Source organism: Podarcis tiliguerta (genome assembly GCF_965153285.1).
Source record: "Podarcis tiliguerta genome assembly, chromosome: 1".
NCBI classification, from domain to species: Eukaryota; Metazoa; Chordata; class Lepidosauria; order Squamata; family Lacertidae; genus Podarcis; species Podarcis tiliguerta.
The window spans coordinates 97237806-97256609 of NC_139534.1; the positions used below are offsets into that span (position 1 = coordinate 97237806).

At 43.2% G+C, this 18804-nt stretch overlaps 1 long non-coding RNA gene across 1 annotated transcript; it reads left to right on the forward strand.

The window, feature by feature from the left end:
- The first annotated feature begins 4384 nt into the window (after window positions 1-4384).
- Window positions 4385-12832, forward strand: LOC310672142. Its single transcript, XR_014508427.1, has 3 exons — window positions 4385-5105; window positions 7211-7291; window positions 12706-12832. It is a non-coding gene; the product is annotated as an uncharacterized lncRNA (long non-coding RNA).
- The last annotated feature ends 5972 nt before the right edge of the window (window positions 12833-18804 follow it).

Genomic DNA, 18804 nt, shown 5'->3' on the forward strand with positions numbered 1-18804 from the left:
TTGCTAGTGTGTGAAAACAGTCAAGATCCAAGGATCCCCAGGCACTCACCTCCAGGTGATGGAGATGTCAAGCGCCATCCTGGCACCCAGGCATCTTCACTTGGTCACAAGTGGTCGATAGCCAGGTGAAAAATGTGCCTGGTGGATTTCAAACGTATCCCTCCAAATGTTGTGGACTTCAACTTCCATCAGCCCTAGCCAGCATGACCAATGGAAAAGGAGAATAAAATTGTCATCCCCAAACATCTGAAGGGCCATTGTTTCACGGCTCCTGCTATACACACTTGGAAGTAAATCCTGTTGCAGGCAGACAATTGTGCTGTACATGAAACAACCTAGAATTACCTTGGGGGGGGGGGAGGAACCTACACAAAGATTTTCATCTGTGTGTATAATGGTTAAGCTGGAACTTTCAGGGTGGGGCCCCTTAAAATTAGCTCTTAATATGCATTGGGTTGAGATTGGAATTCCCTTTTACAATGGGGTATCTTGGCAAATGGCAGCCAGGATCCACAATAAGGCAGAAATTGAATTACCAAATATGGTATTCAAGCTAGGGTTGCCATACACCCCATTAAGCAGTGTCTGGGCAGACATCACTGAAATGTCCAGGAAAATTGGTTGTGTAGATTTTGGTGTTTTCATTTAAAAATAGCTCAAAACTTCATTTTTGTTGGTGAGATCAACAACTTTGGACAAAAAAGAAAAGAAGAAAGCTCAACAATCATAATTCAAGCTTCTGAATCAACACTAAGAGTAGGCAATCTTGTAGTCTAAAAACTGAAGGGGGAGTCAGTTTGAGATAGGCTTGCCATATGGCAGGAAAATTCCTGACAGATTTTCGGGTGTAAAAAATGGCAGCTAAACAGCTAAAAAAACTTGAAAACAGCTAGAAAACAGCTAAAAAAACTTGAAATCTCTCTTTTTTTAAAAAAAAAAGAAAGCTGAACAATTTTGGGGTCTTCCTAAAAAAAGCTCAATAACTTTGTGGGTGTCAGGAATGTTACTTTTTGAAATATAGCAAACCTAGTTTGAGAGAGCAAGGCTGGCACAGGCCTAGGGGGAAATATAGCCGAATAAAGCCATACATAAATGAGGCAAAGTAGCTTATTCCCTGTGGTGTTCTGGTAAAACATGGATGGAGGTGGTGAAATAAGCGCCCACTTAGTGGGCCATTCAACCACATTTCATTTTGACTGTTTCAAGTATGTAACAATATGTGCTAATACACATACACAGGACCTCCATATGTATATATGAAAAAAATACATGCATTCAGAATTTGAAGAACCATAAAGTTTAATGCACTGTGAACAGTGCTAAGGCACATTGGCTCCAATTCAGCTCCGATCTTCTGTAAGAACCGGGTGGGGAAATGCATATCCTGTTTTTCATCTAAATGTGTATATTCAGACTGTTCAGTAGGGGCTGCAGCTGCATTTGGTTCAGATGTGAAACAGTGACTGTTGGAACCTGATTCCAATACAGCTCTCCCTTTGCCTTACCAAACATACTTCTTGCAAGTTTGCTGGTTGTTAGCATGTACCCAAAGGAGCCTTGGGGATTTAGAGGACAGTTGTTACGATTTCCTTTTCCTTTTGGCAAGGGTGGTAATAAGGATACATTCCAAATCATCACCAAAACCTGGAGTCCGAAGAGCACCATTCTTCTTCGTAAAATCTGATTGCATCCCTTTTTAACTGGAAACAATGAATCTGCAACATAAGCCCAGGGGTGTACTCTGAACACTTATGCTGCAGCAGTTCTGTTGAAATTTGGGTTTGGCTGATGGGAGATGGTCTGGGAATCCTGTGTACAATCCACTGAGCTTGCTAGAGAAAAGACCGGGCATAACTATAAATAAATAAAACCCCCATGAGTCCAACTTACCCATTATAAACACAAGGGGTGGCATTCAGCTAAGTATTACTCAGAGTAGACCCACTGAAATTAATGAACATGGCTAAGTTACATTGATATCCTATGTTTCCTAGAAGAAGCTCTGGGTGATGTACACCTGTGAGGCAAGTTAGGCTAGAAGTCTAAGGGTCACCCAGTGAGAAGAAGAAGAAGAAGAGTTTGGATTTGATATCCCGCTTTATCACTACCCGAAGGAGTCTCAAAGCGGCTAACATTCTCCTTTCCCTTCCTCCCCCACAACAAACACTCTGTGAGGTGCGTGGGGCTGAGAGACTTCAAAGTAGCGTGACTAGCCCAAGGTCACCCAGCAGCTGCATGTGGAGGAGCGGAGACGCGAACCCAGTTCACCAGATTACGAGTCCACTGCTCTTAACCACTACACCACACTGGCTCTCAGTGAGCTTCATGGCCGAGTGGGGATCTCAACCCTGGTCTCCCAGACCCTACTCCAACACTCTAACACAGGGGTCCTCAAACTTTTTAAACCAGGGGCCGGTTCACTGTCCCTCAGACACTGTTGGGGACTGGACTATATTTTTCAAAAAATATGAACGAATTCCTATGCAACCCAGCGCAGTGTTTCATTGGCAGAGCCGCCGCCGCTTGAGGTGCTTGTTCCCATGCAACGCCTCAGCAGTCCCCACGTGCTGAGGTAAACCCGGCGTAGCATTTCAGCCAGATTTATGAGCCTGGTGGGCCGGATGTGGCCTGCGGATCATAGTTTGAGGGCCCCTGCTCTAACCATTACGCTACACTGGGCCTCAAACTCTTTGAAATAGTTGGCCTTTATCTAGGTGTCAGACTTAGGAGCAAACAGGAGTTCTGCTTGTGGAGAAGGAGTGCTACACAACTTGACATGTCTGACTAGGCAGTACTTCATAATGGGAATTTGACTGAGCTGCCACACTTGATAGCAGAAAGGAATGAAACCCCCCCACCCCCCCACCCCGGCTTCTTATTTCTCTTTCAGGAGAAAAATCACAAGCCCCGCTCTGAAGACACATCAAGGATGGAAAAGATCCGTCATAGAAATTGATCCTCACGATGTATTCTTTTTACTCAAATAGAGCTACTGAAATTTCCATAGGTTCTTGTGCTTCGTATGCCTCATAATCTTGGCTTTATTTCCAAATCCTGGGTGTTCTGGTCGCTTTCTGAAGCATTCACTGGGCAATGCTGCCTCCAAGTGTTCAAGGTGAAGAAGGCCACATTTAACAGTTGCTCAGAAAACTTTGCCGCATGTCAGCATTCTCTGCCGATTCGGAATGATTAAAATGCTTGTTTCTGGCACCCATGTTATTAAAAGTGCACTTTGTTATTGCCCTAACACTGTGCCACTCATGTGACCTAGAATAAACCCATTTATGATCAGAAAAATTGGGTTTTGTGAGGTAATGCAATTCATATTCCATGTAAAAATATCAGCTATGAGTTACTTAATATACTTGAAAAAAACGAGTTAAAAACAACATTTACTGTCACAGGCGCAACAAAATGAGGAAGACCACCATCTACAACCCAATTATTTTAAAGAATTTCCTTCAGTTTTAAGCCACTAGCTCTAGACCAACTGGATTATGGGTTGCATTCTGAAAAAGGAACTAAGTCAGGGCTGGCTAACCTATGAACTTTCAGCTGTTGTTGAACTACAGCTTCCACCATCCCTAACAACTAACCATTATGCCTGGGGCTGATGGGGTTTGGAGACAAGCAAGATCTGAAGGGCCATCAGTTCCCCATTCCTCATCTAGGTCATTCTCTCATTGTTTTCAGTTGTTTCCTTCATCCTGTAGCTTCCTTCTATGTAGTTACATCAGCTGCACTAGCTTATTCAACATGAGGTCAGATAGTTAGGTATACTGCCTGTGGTGCTAACTGCATCACTTGGAAGTCTGTTAGCTTTCTGGCTTTTTGTTTCTGTTTTGTTTTTGTTTTTTAAAAAGGTAGCAGATGCAGGGGCCTGTGACAGCAATACATCAACACAATGTGCTTTTTCTTACCTGACATAATCTCAAGAAAATGTATGATTTTGCACTGGGAACAATGGAGGGGCAGATAGGGGTTAAACATTATCTTTTCATACCCAGTGAAAATGCTCCTTCCTGGCACTTGTTAAATGTGCAGCCCATCTTTCTGCCAAATAGTGCCATAAATAAATAACCCACCAACCAACCAATGGGCTATCTCATGGTATGTGATTTGGCTCTACCTTGCATGCTCTCTTTCAAATAAAGCAAAATAAGAGTTTGGTTTTGCTTTTACAAACTCAACAACCGTTTCTTCCTTGGTAAGTATTAGAACTGAAACACTTTGCAGAAGTTCTAATCACTTTTCTTTGCATCTTTGATTTAGTTAGTTTTAGCAAGACTCAGAACAGCAGGAAAGGCTTATACATAAAATATAAAGAAATAAGTGCATGCTATACTGAATCTTTAAAAAAGGAATTCCTAGTAGATTGCTTGGGAGTGGAATGGGAAGTTACCACAATGCTTTATATGGATAAGAACACAGAATTCTTTGACAGCAATGTTTTCCGAGTTCTCTGAACACTGCTCTGATCTTACTGTTGATGGCAAGAGCGCACACACCAAACTGCAGTTAAGAGAAGTGATGAAGGTGGAAGGAAACTTGGGGCTTAACTTCCATTGTGTGTGATTCTGGTAATCAAATTTAAGGAGAGAACAGATGAGATAGACACAGACCAACTATTTGAGAGCTTATCTGAAAGTAATTAAACTGGATGTGCAAAAAGGGTAGAAGTTTTAGAGTTGAAGTGGACTGCTTCTGAGGGCTGTTTCTAACTGAGAAATACATCTACTTGCAATGTTTCTAATGGTCTGAATCATCATTCAGGCACTGTGTAATGTTGTCTAGTAAGAGAACATTTCTGTCGGCCAGAACACACTGCTACTGATCTTAAGGTGATCACAGCTGGACAAAGGAATTTCAATAGGAGGTTCAGAAGTGGAACTGCTGGTTTACAGTTCACTAAGAGGTTTCATTCTTTTCATTTTGGCCTGAATAGAGACAATCGGACCTAATGGGACTCACAGGCGGGCATAAAGTTTGAAGTTCCCCTGGATTACATTTATGGTTGAAATGATGAAAAACGGCCACAGCACCACCTATTTCGGATGTGAAAATGGCCAAGTTGTATTCAGTGACTTATTCAATAGCCAAGAATGGTAAGAATCATCTGGAGGAAAACTGTTTGTGTGTGTGTGTGTGTGTGTGTGTGTGTGTGTAAACTCTTGTGGAAAAGTAGAGAGAGGTGAGTAACAAACTTGTGAACAAGGAAAACTCATTTTTGTACTTTCTGTTCAGAAACCACTGGAGAAATGCTGTTTGTGATCCAGGTTACTGAGGGGTAGCTTGTAAACAAGAGCTTCCCTGTCAGCTCACTCAAGGACAGAAAAGGGAAACCAGGCAGAGAAAGAACCTGCCTTCTGGAACAATGAGAGGCATGGTTTGGCAGCCCCAGGGGCTCTGGGCTCTGATAAGATGTGCTTCCTTCTAAATATTTTAATGAGCTAAGCAGCGGGCATTCCCCGTTGAACACTCTCTTCATGGCTGTTGCTAAGCAAAACCAGTGTAAACATTGTTTTTTAAAAAACAAATTCTTCTAAATCTTAAAGCTACTCAGGTAGCTTTTCAGAAACCACCCCAAGCAGGTGTGCAGCTGAGGTGAAGCCATTATTCAGCAAACACAGGGCCACTTCTTCACCCTGCATCCTTTCTTATCTTCCATCCATGAGGATTTTAAAAACCAACATGGAGGCATCACTATCCAGTCTGCTCCCTTCAGGGCAATCCTACATTTTTCAAACAAGTCTACCCTGTTTAGGGCCTGGTCCACACACATTCCGCAAAACCCTGTGGTGAAATACGTCTGAGAGATCACCATTTCCGACTGCAGGCAGAAGCTCCAGGTCTGAATGTTTCCTCATAGGACACCATAAAGGAGCACAGCAGGAAGAGGGCTAAACTGGATTTTTACTCCCCTAAATCTTTGTTTTCTACATGCAAGGAAGGTGTTGTTTACTTACCGGTAGTTACTTACTTACCACATTACTATCCTGCCTTTTCTCCATTTGTAGAAATGTTTTTATTGTTTCTAAGTTTCGTAGAAATTTTATTGTATTTTATTTTATACTGGGTGGAATGCTATGCCTTGCTCTTCCAATTATTCCGTCTGAGCATTGCAGCTTGCCAGATGGAACAATGCTCCCCCCTCTCCAACCCCATGTTCTAGAGCTTCTGCAAATGCCCCCCCCAAGCCCATTTTGCACAGTGCAAGGGGCACATGTTGGAGGAGAGAGGGGTAAAGCCTCATTGTGTAAGGAGACGTCCTCATTCAGGGCTTCCACTGATGGGGCTGGTTAGGTGAGTCCCACAGCTTGTTTTTCAGGCTGGGAAGCAGTTTAAACATTTGTAAAACAAATAAAACATTGACAGCAAATATTGGTTTCTTCTCCTCTTGCCTCCCCCCCCCCAATTTTATCCTCATAAAACAACCCTGCAAGGTATGTTGGGCTGAGAGAGCAACTGGCCCAAGGTCACCCAATAACTGTTATGGCCATCTGGAAGTTTGAACCTGGGATTTCTTGGCCTTAGCCTAACACCCTCATCCTATACAACTCTGGATCTTTAACACGCAGAAGGCATTTCACAACGCAGTGCCTCACAGCAATCTGAACTGGGTTCAACTCTTTTGTCACAGACACAATTTCTGCGGAGGATGAGCTGAAAGAATACTTCTGATGTGTGATGATGTGGGCTTCAGGACACATGGGTAATAGGTTATGAAGTTCCCCCCTCCCACCCGCCACCCCAGTCCAGTCCCCATTTTTTTTCCAGCCACTTTCTCTCTGCTGGATTCCCACAGCATTTGGAGTGCAGTTAATCGCTTGCACAGGAAAGGGGCTTTCATAAATCACAGAGGCAAGCAGTCAAGGATTTTTCATGCATTCCTTTCCTATGTAAATGATCTGTAACTTTCTTGTGAATCAGGCCCATCGATTCTCACTCGCACACGCTGCCCTTCCCCTCCTCCCCACCAACTTCCCTGCACGACTCCCCCTCCCCCTTCTCCCCCCCCACCCCCACTTGCCGGATTCTCAGAATTGCAATCTAAATGGCCCTGAAACATTTGAAGACGATTAAAGTTTAGCTTTGCATATCAGTGACCTACCAGCAATTCCCACTAAAGCTCTGATGTATATACTGCATTTGATCTACAGCTAGATGATTCAGAAAGAAGTGATTCCAGAAGTGCTTTCTTCCCCCACAGAGTACTGGAAAAATGCCCTCTGGAGACACAGCATAATAGCAGCTATTTCCTATGAGCATCCTACAGGCCAGGGACACTCCAGTAAGTTGCCAGCCATTGCCTTTTGGCTTCCTTCCTGTTTTGCACAACACATAAATCACCAGGACTGATTTCTTCCGTCTTATTAGCAAGATTTAAGAAGCTTAATAAAATACATTTGGCAGGTTATACCGTTGCTCCTCTTATATCCTCTTATTTATTTATTTTTTTGTTCTTTAAGAAAAAACATAACCCCTATTTCCTCTGGCAGAAAGCAAAGGTTTATAACAGGATCTTTTTTTTTTTTTTGCAAGTAATAATAATGTTATTTCCTTTGCTGCTTTTTTTAAAAAAAGGGAAGCAATACTGAAGGCAATGGAAACCAGCTTAAAATTTGTGGTGTCTCTATGGGAGCCAAATCAGGGCAGGGGGAGGGAAGCTGTGTGTTTCGTGGAGGTTCTCTGTGCTTGGGCATGGTCAAACCTATTAGTGAAATGCTTGTGGTTGAAATAGCATGTGCATGTTGAATCCTTCATAAGAACATGGGAAGGACTTGCTGCATCAGGCTAGCACACCCTCCAATGTTTCTCTGATGAAAATAGGGACATCCTATCATTATCATTATATCATTATCATTATCATATATAGACCCCACCCTTCTGACAGGGTTGCCCCAGCCACTCTGGGCAGTTTCCAACATATATGAAAACATAATAAAACATTTTTTTAAAAAGCAAAAAACTTCCCTATACACTGGTATCTCAGTTGTCAAACACAATCCATTCCAGAAGACCGTTCGACTTCCGAAACGCTCAACAACCGAGGCGCAATGGGTGGTTGGCAAATTCCATTCAGAAAAATGGAGAAACATGCCTCAGAAGCTGTTTCAACTTCCAAGGTGCGCTCGAAAATGGGAGCATTCATTTCCAGGTTTTTGATGTTCGGGTTCTGAATTGTTCAGCTTCCGAGACGCTAGAAAACTGAGGTTCCATTGTACAGGGCTGCCTTCAGATGGCTTGGGGGTTGGATAACATAATAATAATAATAATAATAATAATAATAATAATAATAATAATAATAATAAATAATTTATACCCCGCCCATCTGGCTGGGTTTCCCCAGCCACTCTCCAACGTTTCTGTGATGAAAATAGGGGTGTCCTAAGGAAAAGTGGGACATTCTGGGATCAAATCAGAAACCGGGATGTCTTCTGTAAATCCGGGACTGTCCCTGGAAAATAGGGACACTTGGAGGGTCTGGGCAAGTGAGTCATCAAGGTCAGCATGCTGTTATCACAGAAGTCAACCAGGTGCCTATGGAAAGCCCGAAAGCAGACCCAGAGCTCAGCAGCACTCTTCTGCCCTGCCGGTTCCCACAACTGGTATTCAAAAACATACTGCCTCTGACCAGACACAAACTTTGGTCTTTCAGATTTCAGTGGTGCCCTGTGCAAAGCCAACATTCAGTGCCTCCTTGCCTCTCACCTTCCATTCTGCTCAATTCACTATGTCATTGCTCTGACGTCCTGCCGCACCCCCTAGGTTTGGTGCCCGGTGTGGCAGAACTGGCTGTGCTGCCTTAAATCAACCTCTGCTCTGGCAGAAAAGGCAGAACATAACCTTCAGGGTTAGTCTTTTCCTCCACAAATTGGCCTGTTCCTCTTTTAAAGCCATCCACAATGGTGGCCATCAGAACAAATTCCACAATGCACTCTATGAAGAATTACTTTCTTTTGTCTTTCCGGAATCTGCCAACATTCAGCTTCATTGGAGACTAATATTATGAGAATGGGAGAAAAACTTTTCTCTATCCACTTTTTTCATGCCATGCATGGTCTACTATGTCACCTTTTCTCTAAATTGAAAAGCACCCAGGGTGGTATTAAACTAAAGTTTAACTCAGATGAGACAAGGGGATAATAGGATATCACCCTTTTTTAGATTTGGAACATCTTTTTTTTCAACATTTGGGTGAAATCTTATTTCTTTTTCCACTGTAGAGAAAATTTATTATTGTTATTATTTAATTGCTTTAAAAGCATTTCTAGGCAGGTTTTCATTTTAAAAAACCCCAAAGCAGTTTGCTACTGTGGATGAATACAATCATGGGGAAAATATATAAATACTATAAAGCAATAATGGTAAGACATATCAGCACAATAAAGCATCAACAAGACAGAAGGCAGTTTAAAATGGTCAGGTGACCACCAGGGTCAAAAGGTATCTTTTCAATGAACGACAGACACACAGCAGTGCCACAGCAGTACCCACCTCTGTTTTGCCACAAGGTGGAATACTGCCAGTTGTGCATCCTCTGAAGATCATAGTGATCTGACAGGTCTACATTTTTTACCTATTTTAGTCTCCAAGAGAGATTCATGTGACCAAATATGGGTGCTCAACAGGACAAAACTGGTTTATACTATTTAAAATTTACTTTGGGACTGTCTGATGAAAGAACCACAAGGCCCAGACCTGTTTTGGCTGGAATTGTTCATCTTTCCAAACCAGTCATTTATAATGATAAATGATGAATGGCGAACGAATCGCGTTATATTCATTCCAAAGATAAAACCTCAGTGCAAATTGATTCTGCATTACTCAGCATTGTGTCCATTTGAAAACAGATGTAGGTGGTCCCAGCAATGGGAGGGTGAATCCAGACCTGCCCAATGACCTTGTGGGTGTGTTGTTGTTGTTGTCATCCGTTTGTCTTGGTAGACAATGGAGTGTGCCTCTGGGGATGAAGTCAAACTGCTGCACTAGCAGCACCAAAATGATTTCCTTGGGGTGTAAGCCTGAGCCGTGTGTATGGAAGTCCTGGGCTTCCCAGTAGACAAGACCACTTCCCCCCTCACTTCCTCACTGATGTGGTCCAAAGGAAAGCAGAGCAAGATGTTTGACGCCAGCTTGGCTGCAGGAGTTGCAGAAGGAGGCATACAAGAGAGTTCTTAGGGACTCCACTCTGGATTTGTGTAAGGCTTACCTTAGCCTTTTAGAGCCAGCATGGTGTAGTGGTTAAGAGCAGTGGACTCCTAACCTGGGGAACCGGGTTCGCGTCTCCACTCCTCCACATGCAGCTGCTGGGTGACCTTGGGCCAGTCACACTTCTCTGAAGTCTCTGAGCCTCACTCGCCTCACAGAGTGTTTGTTGTGGGGGGGGGGAGGGAAAGGAGAATGTCAGCCGCTTTGAGACTCTTTCGGGTAGTGATAAAGTGGGATATCAAATCCAAACTCCTCCTCCTCCTCCTCTGCTGCTTCTTCTTCTTCTTCTCCCGAAGATGTCCCGCAAGGCAGTGGAGGTTTAGGATGAGGGTTTTCCTTCTCCTACCTTCCCAGGATGATGAGCCTCATCTACCCGTCACTTCCCCCTACAACACATGCAGAAACAGACTTCTTTACCATCGGACCCACTATTGGTCTAGTTTGCTCAATGCACTGGAGCCTGTCTTCACAAATGTCTAAGATTTACCCTCCAGTCCCATGGCTGCAAGTAGCAGCAGAAGCTTTGGAGCAAAACCAAGATGCTGTGTCATCTAGACTGCCAGAAACCTCTCCAACAACCTGTTGTGTGCCAATAACAGCACAGAACTAGATAAGACATCAGAAGAAGAGTATGACCCTATGGCTGGCTGTAGTATTTATGGGGCTCAAGGGTTTGAACAACAACTGCCCTCCAACCACCACTTGGGAAAATAATTTCCAGTTCCAGAACTTCCAGAATTACCACAAGGATCAAAGGCACAGTGGCCAGCCTGAGGTCTTCTATCCTTGTTTTCTACTCAAGATGAAGATGCTTTTCTTCTCATGTGCTTTAAGTTAGAAACGTGATGACATGCCAGAAAGGGGTGTGGCAACAGAACCAGTGGTAAAACTCCTCAACTGGGGCCTAGCAAGTGCTGTAGCAAGTCTGTACTCTTCTCTGCTCTTTACTGGACAACTTCCCATATTACAGGACTGCCAACCATTTTAGGCCAGCAGGCACGTTTGGTATTTTGAGAGACTGTTCTGCCTGCCAGTCATGAATAGGATCCCATTGGACGGGTGGCATAACACAAAATGGCTGCAGCATATAAAGGAGCAAAAAAGAGACAAGACCACAAAATCAAACATAAAAACAGACAGACAGGAATACCCTCCACCCACCCATCAAAGGGGGGGGGCTAAATCAGCCACTGCCATACTCACTCACAAAGAGAAACTCCTAAGTGAGAACGATTTGAGTGATAGTTTTTCTGCTTTTTGTTGATTGGTGTTCCTAACATAGATCCAATGTGATTGATTTGCATTTTGTGATTTCCTCTCCCCCTTATTTTATATCGTTTAGATAATTTCTTGTACTTTCATAGTATTTATAATTTGTTTTGTACTAGGAAGTGATTTTGAAGAGAAAAAAAATATTGTTGTCACGAGCCTTTTCGAGCTCAGCTGGGCTGCTGGGAAAGTGACACACCAAATCAAACCTTTCCCCTGTAGGCCTGTTTATGAGTAGGTGGTGTTTAATACAGGAGATGCCAAGCCAGCGCAAAAGGGAACTGGGCAAGAAAAGCAAACAGTCTCTTGTGCACTGTGGATTTATGAGGGGACAGTGACCTTTTGTGGACACCCTAGAAAGTCCTGATGGGCACAGTGGCAACTGCAGGTGCTGCCATAGGCAACCCCTGCAAGTATCTTGATCCCTGACACCCTGAGCGGTTCCTCAGCCTCTCAGGTAAGGCAGAACTTTAAACCACAAGGCAGGGGTAGAAGGACTGAGGCATGACTATCAGGGCTTATCATACCTTACATAGTCTGTCAAAGTGCCCATCAGAGGAAGGAAGCAAACAGGTGAGGGATGCAGAATAGTTGCTTATCAATGCTTGTATTTCTTATAATTCTCAGCTTCGAAGCTTCACCTTGTACTCTTGCGAGTTCCTCCCCCCCATCCCACCCAACCATCCCTGTTTGAGGGGGTATCAACATACAGTTGTCATTGGTCCTTTGGATTTTATTGCTTTGGACATTTTCCAATGCACAAGTTGCCGAAGCTTTCATGTCAGTCATGATTAACCATTCTCTCTCTCCCCCCCCCCTTTTCTTTTTTGCTTTCTTGCATGCTGGTAGGTGTAGACAAGGCTCTGCCTGTCAGGATACTGCTGTGTATGATAGGTGAAGAGCCGCGGTAGCCTGACAAACAGAATTATCACAAAGTCATTTTCCACTCCTGAAGACTGGATTCCTCCTATCTCCTCAGGAGATGGAAGACGCTTTGTGATCTTGGGATCAGTTGCTTGATTAAAATGACAGAGCTGGTGCGAGCAGGTGGCATTCTCACCTTATATAAAGAACTTCATATGCCCCTCAGTTATGGGACTCAGCAGCAGTGAGTGTGTTAACCTGGAGCTGCTCCATTTCATATGCTAGTATTTAGAAGAGGAAATTCTCCAGTGTAGTTTATCAATCAAGATAAAATGCTTTTGTCTCTTTATAACTCCATAGGGCATCATTGATACTGAAGACTCAGAAGGCTTGTCCACAACAAAGCAAAATGTGGATTCTCACCAGCCTGTCTCCTCATTACTGTATGTATGTATTCTACAGTATGTATTCCCTATCCCGGTGTTGTCCCATACATTTCTCCCTTCTAATGAGGAGCTTTTCAAACCTAGGAAAGTCTGAATCAGAAAAAAAAACCACACATTAAAAGTCCAGGGCAACACTGTGATGGGGGTACATTTTATTCCGGTGTGGGCAATCCCGGGGGTTTATCCAGCAAAGTCTTGCAGAACTCCAGGGGCAGCCAGTGATTGTTGTTGTTTAGTTGTTTAGTTGTGTCCGACTCTTCGTGACCCCATGGACCAGAGCACACCAGGCACAGCCAGTGATAGGACAGCTCAAATAATAGCAACAACAACAACCCTGTTAGTCTGGCTGGGTTTCCCCAGCCACTCTGGGCAGCTCCCAACTGAATACTAAAAATAGAATCAAACATTAAAAACTTCCCTAAACAAGGCTGCCTTCAGATCTCTTCTAAAAGTCAGATAGTTGCTTATTTCCCTAACATCTGATGGGAGGGCGTTCCACTGATGGGAGGGCGTTCTGCCTGGTTCCCTGTAACCTCACTTCTTGCAGTGAGGGAACCGCCAGAAGGCCCTCGAACGCTCCTTCAGGTATACTGGACCAAGGCCATTTAGGGCTTTAAAGGTCAGCACCAACACTTTGAAATGTGCTCGGAAGCATACTGGGAGCCAATGTAGGTATTTCAGGACCAGTGTTATGTGGTCTTGGCAGCCGCTCCCAGTGGATTCCTTCATCGACACTGAAGATTCAGGATTCTAACTTGCATCCAACAGAGGCATTGCCCTCTCGGAACATCTTCCACTCAAACAATGGAACCTTCTGTCTGCAGGGTTTGGAACCTCCCAGAGTAGATTTAGGGGGAAGGGCACAGGAGAAAGAGAGGGAAGGAAACTTCCACTGCACAAACGCAAGTCATTCTAGGGTGGCAACACAAGTCATTCTAGGATCACAACGACTTTGTTGGATGCAACCTATATGATCATTGTTGTTCATTAGAGAAGAAGGAGGAGAAGTAGGAAAGAAAGACAAATGGAGTCCTTTTTGGGAGAGTCGCTCAACGAAAGTTCTACACACGAAAGGCTACACACACACACACACACACACACACACACACAGAGTATTCTTTTTACACCCTGCAGTCTGTCTGCACTGGTTAATATTGTCAAGGGAGTCCTTGCCTGACAGAATATAATTTAGGATCTATTAAATATGATTACTTGGCCTTGAAAATGATAGATATTGAACAGAATTAGAAGATCACTTTACAAAAGAAAGGTTCCTCTTGCAATCTTTCCTACGGGCATAAAATAAAGCTTGGGGGAAATCCCAACGGAATTGTGGCACTTATGGGTTACATTTATGAATACAGGGATTGATCTTCATATTTTAAAAAACTGAGAGGGGGAACCCACAAAAAAATGAGTAGGATGATATAGCAAGTACCTGGACAGCTCTGAGATGCCTGAGACTTGAGTGGCATGTTTGCCATGTTTCACTTGCTTTAATTACAATGGGGATGGAGGAAAGTGCAATTAATTTAAAAGTGAACCTTCACATTCTGCAATGGGAAATTAATCCCTAATGGCATTCTCAAGTTTTCTCTGTTTCCTACTATATTACATTCTGAGGTTGATTGTACCTCTGTGAGCCATTTGCCTCTTTCCCAGGTGCCCTAATAGTTGCTGCTGCTATCTATTACGGTCCTTGATTAGTGCATAAATGATTTCATCTGGGCAGCCCAGGTGGCATTCACACACCGCTTGCATAGTTATGCTGCCATGTGCCCTTTGTGGGGAAGGGCCCATGCCAGCTTTGCTTGGAGAGCATGGCTCTCAGCCTCCACTTACACTGAATAAACCCCCAAAAATTTTCTTTAATCCATTGGCTGGCTTCAGTGACTACGTGACTAAGAACAGGACGCAGTACTTTGCACATTGAACCCCATACAGACATTCTGAATGCAAGTGAAATCTACGCATGAGCAGGCAGCGTGTGGATGGGCTTATTAGGCTCTGTCCACCCCTCCATCCCTGCTCATGAAGGCCAAAAGTCTGATGTGGGGAATTTATTCCAGAGCTTGGAAGGATCCTTTTTAAAAACGTCTGTAGTTCTAGTCCATCGTGTCCAAAAAGGAACTAATTATAGTTCATGTTCGTACAGTCGTACCTCAGCTCCTGAACGCCTTGGGAGTCAAACGTTCCAGCTCCCAAATGATCGAAAACCGAAAGTGAGTGTTCTGGTTTTTGAGCGTTCTTTTGGAAGCCAAATGTCCAGCGGGGCTTCCACAGCTTCCAATTGGCTACAGGAGATTCCTGCAGCCAATCAGAAGCCTCACTTTGGAAGGCGAACGTTTTGGAAGTCGAACAGACTTCTGGAATGGATTCTGTTTGACTTCCAAGGTACGACTGTAGTTTGGTTCGTGTTCGGATCATAGTTCAATTCAAGTTCATCCAAATGATCTTTGGCCAAAAAATAAAAATCCAGCATTCAGAATACTACTAGCTGCTTTGCTGAAGTATGAAATACATACCTAAGAAGACTAAGAAAACATTAAGATACACATACAATTCAATGTGAATTGCTGGAATTGTTTCCCTCAGCAATCATGATTTTTAAACTTAAAGGCCCAAAGAGTCTGAAGAGACTGAGCGAGAGAGAGAAAAGTGTACAACACGGACACTGACGATCGATAAGAAATCGGTGAAAATTTTACCACAAACAATTCACATTCAGCCTGCGCAACAATTGTGATAACTACTTTCAGATGTAGTTCAGAGACGTTTGAACTAATTCAGTGACCTTTTAAATGTGGAAGCTCCACACACAGTTGAGGACCCTTCACTGTGATTACAGGAGCCTCCTGCTTCATCTCTTTTGCCCTCCATTATTTGGAGGGTGAGGACAACAGGGGCAACACCTAGCCCGATTGCCCCCACTCTACACTCTTGAATACTTCTGCAACTTTGTGTATGTGGGACCAAGACACCTCAGGGACTGTCTTCTCGCATATGAAACTTTCTACTCACTTAGATCAGGGGTCAGCAAAGCTTTTGAGCCCCAGAAGCAACATGTATTGGACATTGCTGGAGCTGGACATACCTAATTTTTTGCTACTGGCATGGATAGTTTATTTTAACACTATTTGGCTTTTGTTGCTGGATTTTGATGACATTGAAGAAAACTCCCTCTGTGTGTGTGTTTTTAAATGCAAGCTTCCAAGCTATCTTATGAGAAAAGGCAGTGCAAAAACATTTCAGATAAGTAAGTATTAACACAATCTTTGTCACTCTGTTGTAAAGTTTAAGGGGATCGATTTTACTTGCATTAAAAATTGTCTTTTAGTATCTATATTCCTATTGATCCAGTTTCTATATTTCCCAGCAGTCTCCAGAAACTGTTGTTTAGGTGAGATGCAGCACAACTGGATTTTCCTATCCTCCATCCTTGAAGCCTAGGTCAGCTAGGTAAGCTGCATACCTCTGAGCTGATTGTCAATTTCAGGAAGGTGTGCAGAGCAGAACCGGGCTCCCTACCTGTCTCCCAAAGCCAAGAATTAGCTAGAAGGGGTGGGGGGAGGAATTAGATTCCACACCTGCCTTATTGAAGCTGATGCTCAGCTGGAAAACATGTTCTGTTTCATAGTGAGTCTTTGAGTATGGGAAAGCCAGCAGGAATCCAGGTTGGTGGTATAATTATGCTCCCCACTGGTTTCCCTGAAAATTTCAGTACCACTCAGCTGAGCATCACTTCAAAGAGGGTTGCAGAAATCCAGATTTTGGTGAGAGCAACACATCCCTCTTTCTCCCCAAGCTACCTACCTGCCTTTGGTCTTAACTAAGCTGGAGGCATTATTTCAGTACAGAAGCAGATTTTTCACAAAGACAGCATCTTGTCACAGGGACCAACACTCCAATGGTCTTTCCTTTGAATGAATCTTGCTTTGGAAAAGCTGATCTGAATATGGAGGAGTGGGGAGATGTTATAGTGAAGACAAAGCGTCTTTTATGATTACAGTCACATTCCCAGTGCAAATCTGTCATGGGAATCTCCCATGCAGCCGTTGTTTCAGACAGCCTTCCTCTGATATACAAATATATATACTCAAACATAAGAAGCTTTATGGTAATGCAGACGGTGTCTAGCCAAGCTGGCAGCTTTGTAGGATATTTCTAACAGAAAAGACAAGACCATGCCATTTAAAAATTAGGTACCGTAAACGATACAGCTCCTCAGTTTATGTAACCGCTGATATAAAGCTCAGAGAGACTGATGAATGCTGCAACAGAAACAAGTAAAATGGCCTATGTCACAAAGCTCACTAAAATATTTTTATATGCTAATGGTTTGTATGTACAAAAGGGCATTCTGTTCATGCAAGAACCCTTTGCACAAGTAACACTAGATTGAGCGATATAACCACTACTAGAGAAATGGGCCTGTTGAGCAGGCCTCTCCATGTCTTGGCATGCACTGCAAGAGGGACATCAGAGAAACAAAGGGGTATCAGTGCCGTGTGCTCCATTGAAGTCAGTGATTTCCCTCCCACGCATTCTTTGGATAAGAAACCCTGTTTTAGCCTATACATCAGATTTTCATCGCTGACCTCAAACAGGACCTTCCTCAACAACAGCACCTAACCTGAAGTGAAATATGAGCAGCCATGCAGCCAAGCACATGCGTAAGTGTTCTGTCAGACTGATATACCTGAAGGCTGAGCATCTGCAGGGCGAACCTGCATCTGTGCAAAGGTGGGGTTTCTTCAATATTTGATAGATTTTGAGTGCTCTCATATCAAATACAATCACACAAGTGGAATGGGACGGTGTATGGTAATTTAAGTACAGCATCTCCTTTAAAAAAATACTTCCTCAGACAGTGACCTTCAATACCAAGACTGAGTTTTACACGAGTGACATAAACCTCTTTCAGTAGGAGCTTGTAATGGAAATGCCGGCGTAACCTTAGCACTTTAGGTATGAAGGGAGTAATTGAATTTTGTAACAATGTAACTCCTCCATTAAGTCATTAAGTGGATTGCTTCAGTCTGTCTGACACATTTGGTAAGTACTCCAGGAGTGGTTAAGAATGTCGTGAAAATAAAATCTTTTTTCCCTGTGATTAGCAGGTTTTATATTGTTTGCCAAGCTGCATAAAATTATTAAAATTTCTTTCAATGTTGTGTCACTTTCTACATGCTTATCTAAACATGAAGCTAAATTTCTCTTATAAAATCTGATGGCCACTTACCAAACTTTGAAAGTTGTCCTAATTAAGAATCATAAACATTTATATTTTTTTAGGTGGGGGGAGGTAACAAAGTAAAATCCAGCCCTTTGCTCTTATAATTTGCTACCATGAAGGACCACATATATTTTGCTGTTGCCTATAAAACCTCAACTGTGTCAGTATGAGGCTCTTTCTTTTCACCCCGTGAATTTGGGGTCAGGGACCTGTCAAGGGTTGGATGCCAGCCATAGGTAGAGTCACATCCAGTATGGGGAAGGACAGCCCTTCTTTCACTCTTTATCTGCTCCCTTTTTCCCTCCCTCCTCCCCTCTTCTCCTAGGAGAGGGTCAGATCACTGCTGAATTTCCCAGATGCTTGCCTGACCTGAGCACTGTTGGAAACAGAATGCTAGGCTAAATAAACTTTGGACCAATCCAAGAAGGCAGCTTTTATTTTTAGGTTCAAGTCATCTGCGCATATCTAATCCTTCCTTTGAAATTGAGTGAGGCAGCCCAAGCACACACAGTTGTTTGGACTGAAAGATGACATCACAAAACACCCCAAATTTCACAGCGGCACAGCACCCAGGACCCCTTCATTGCAGATCCAGAGCCCTCTCAAATAGAAGAGTTTCTCCTTTTTACATACTACTTGGACAGCCATGGGAAATGATTAAAGTACTGAAGCAAAGCAAATGAAAACATAGACTTATGCAGATTTCATGCAAATGATACACTTCAGTTAACAGAATGATGAAACCCCTCCTGGCAAGTCAACTCAGGTATTGTGGTT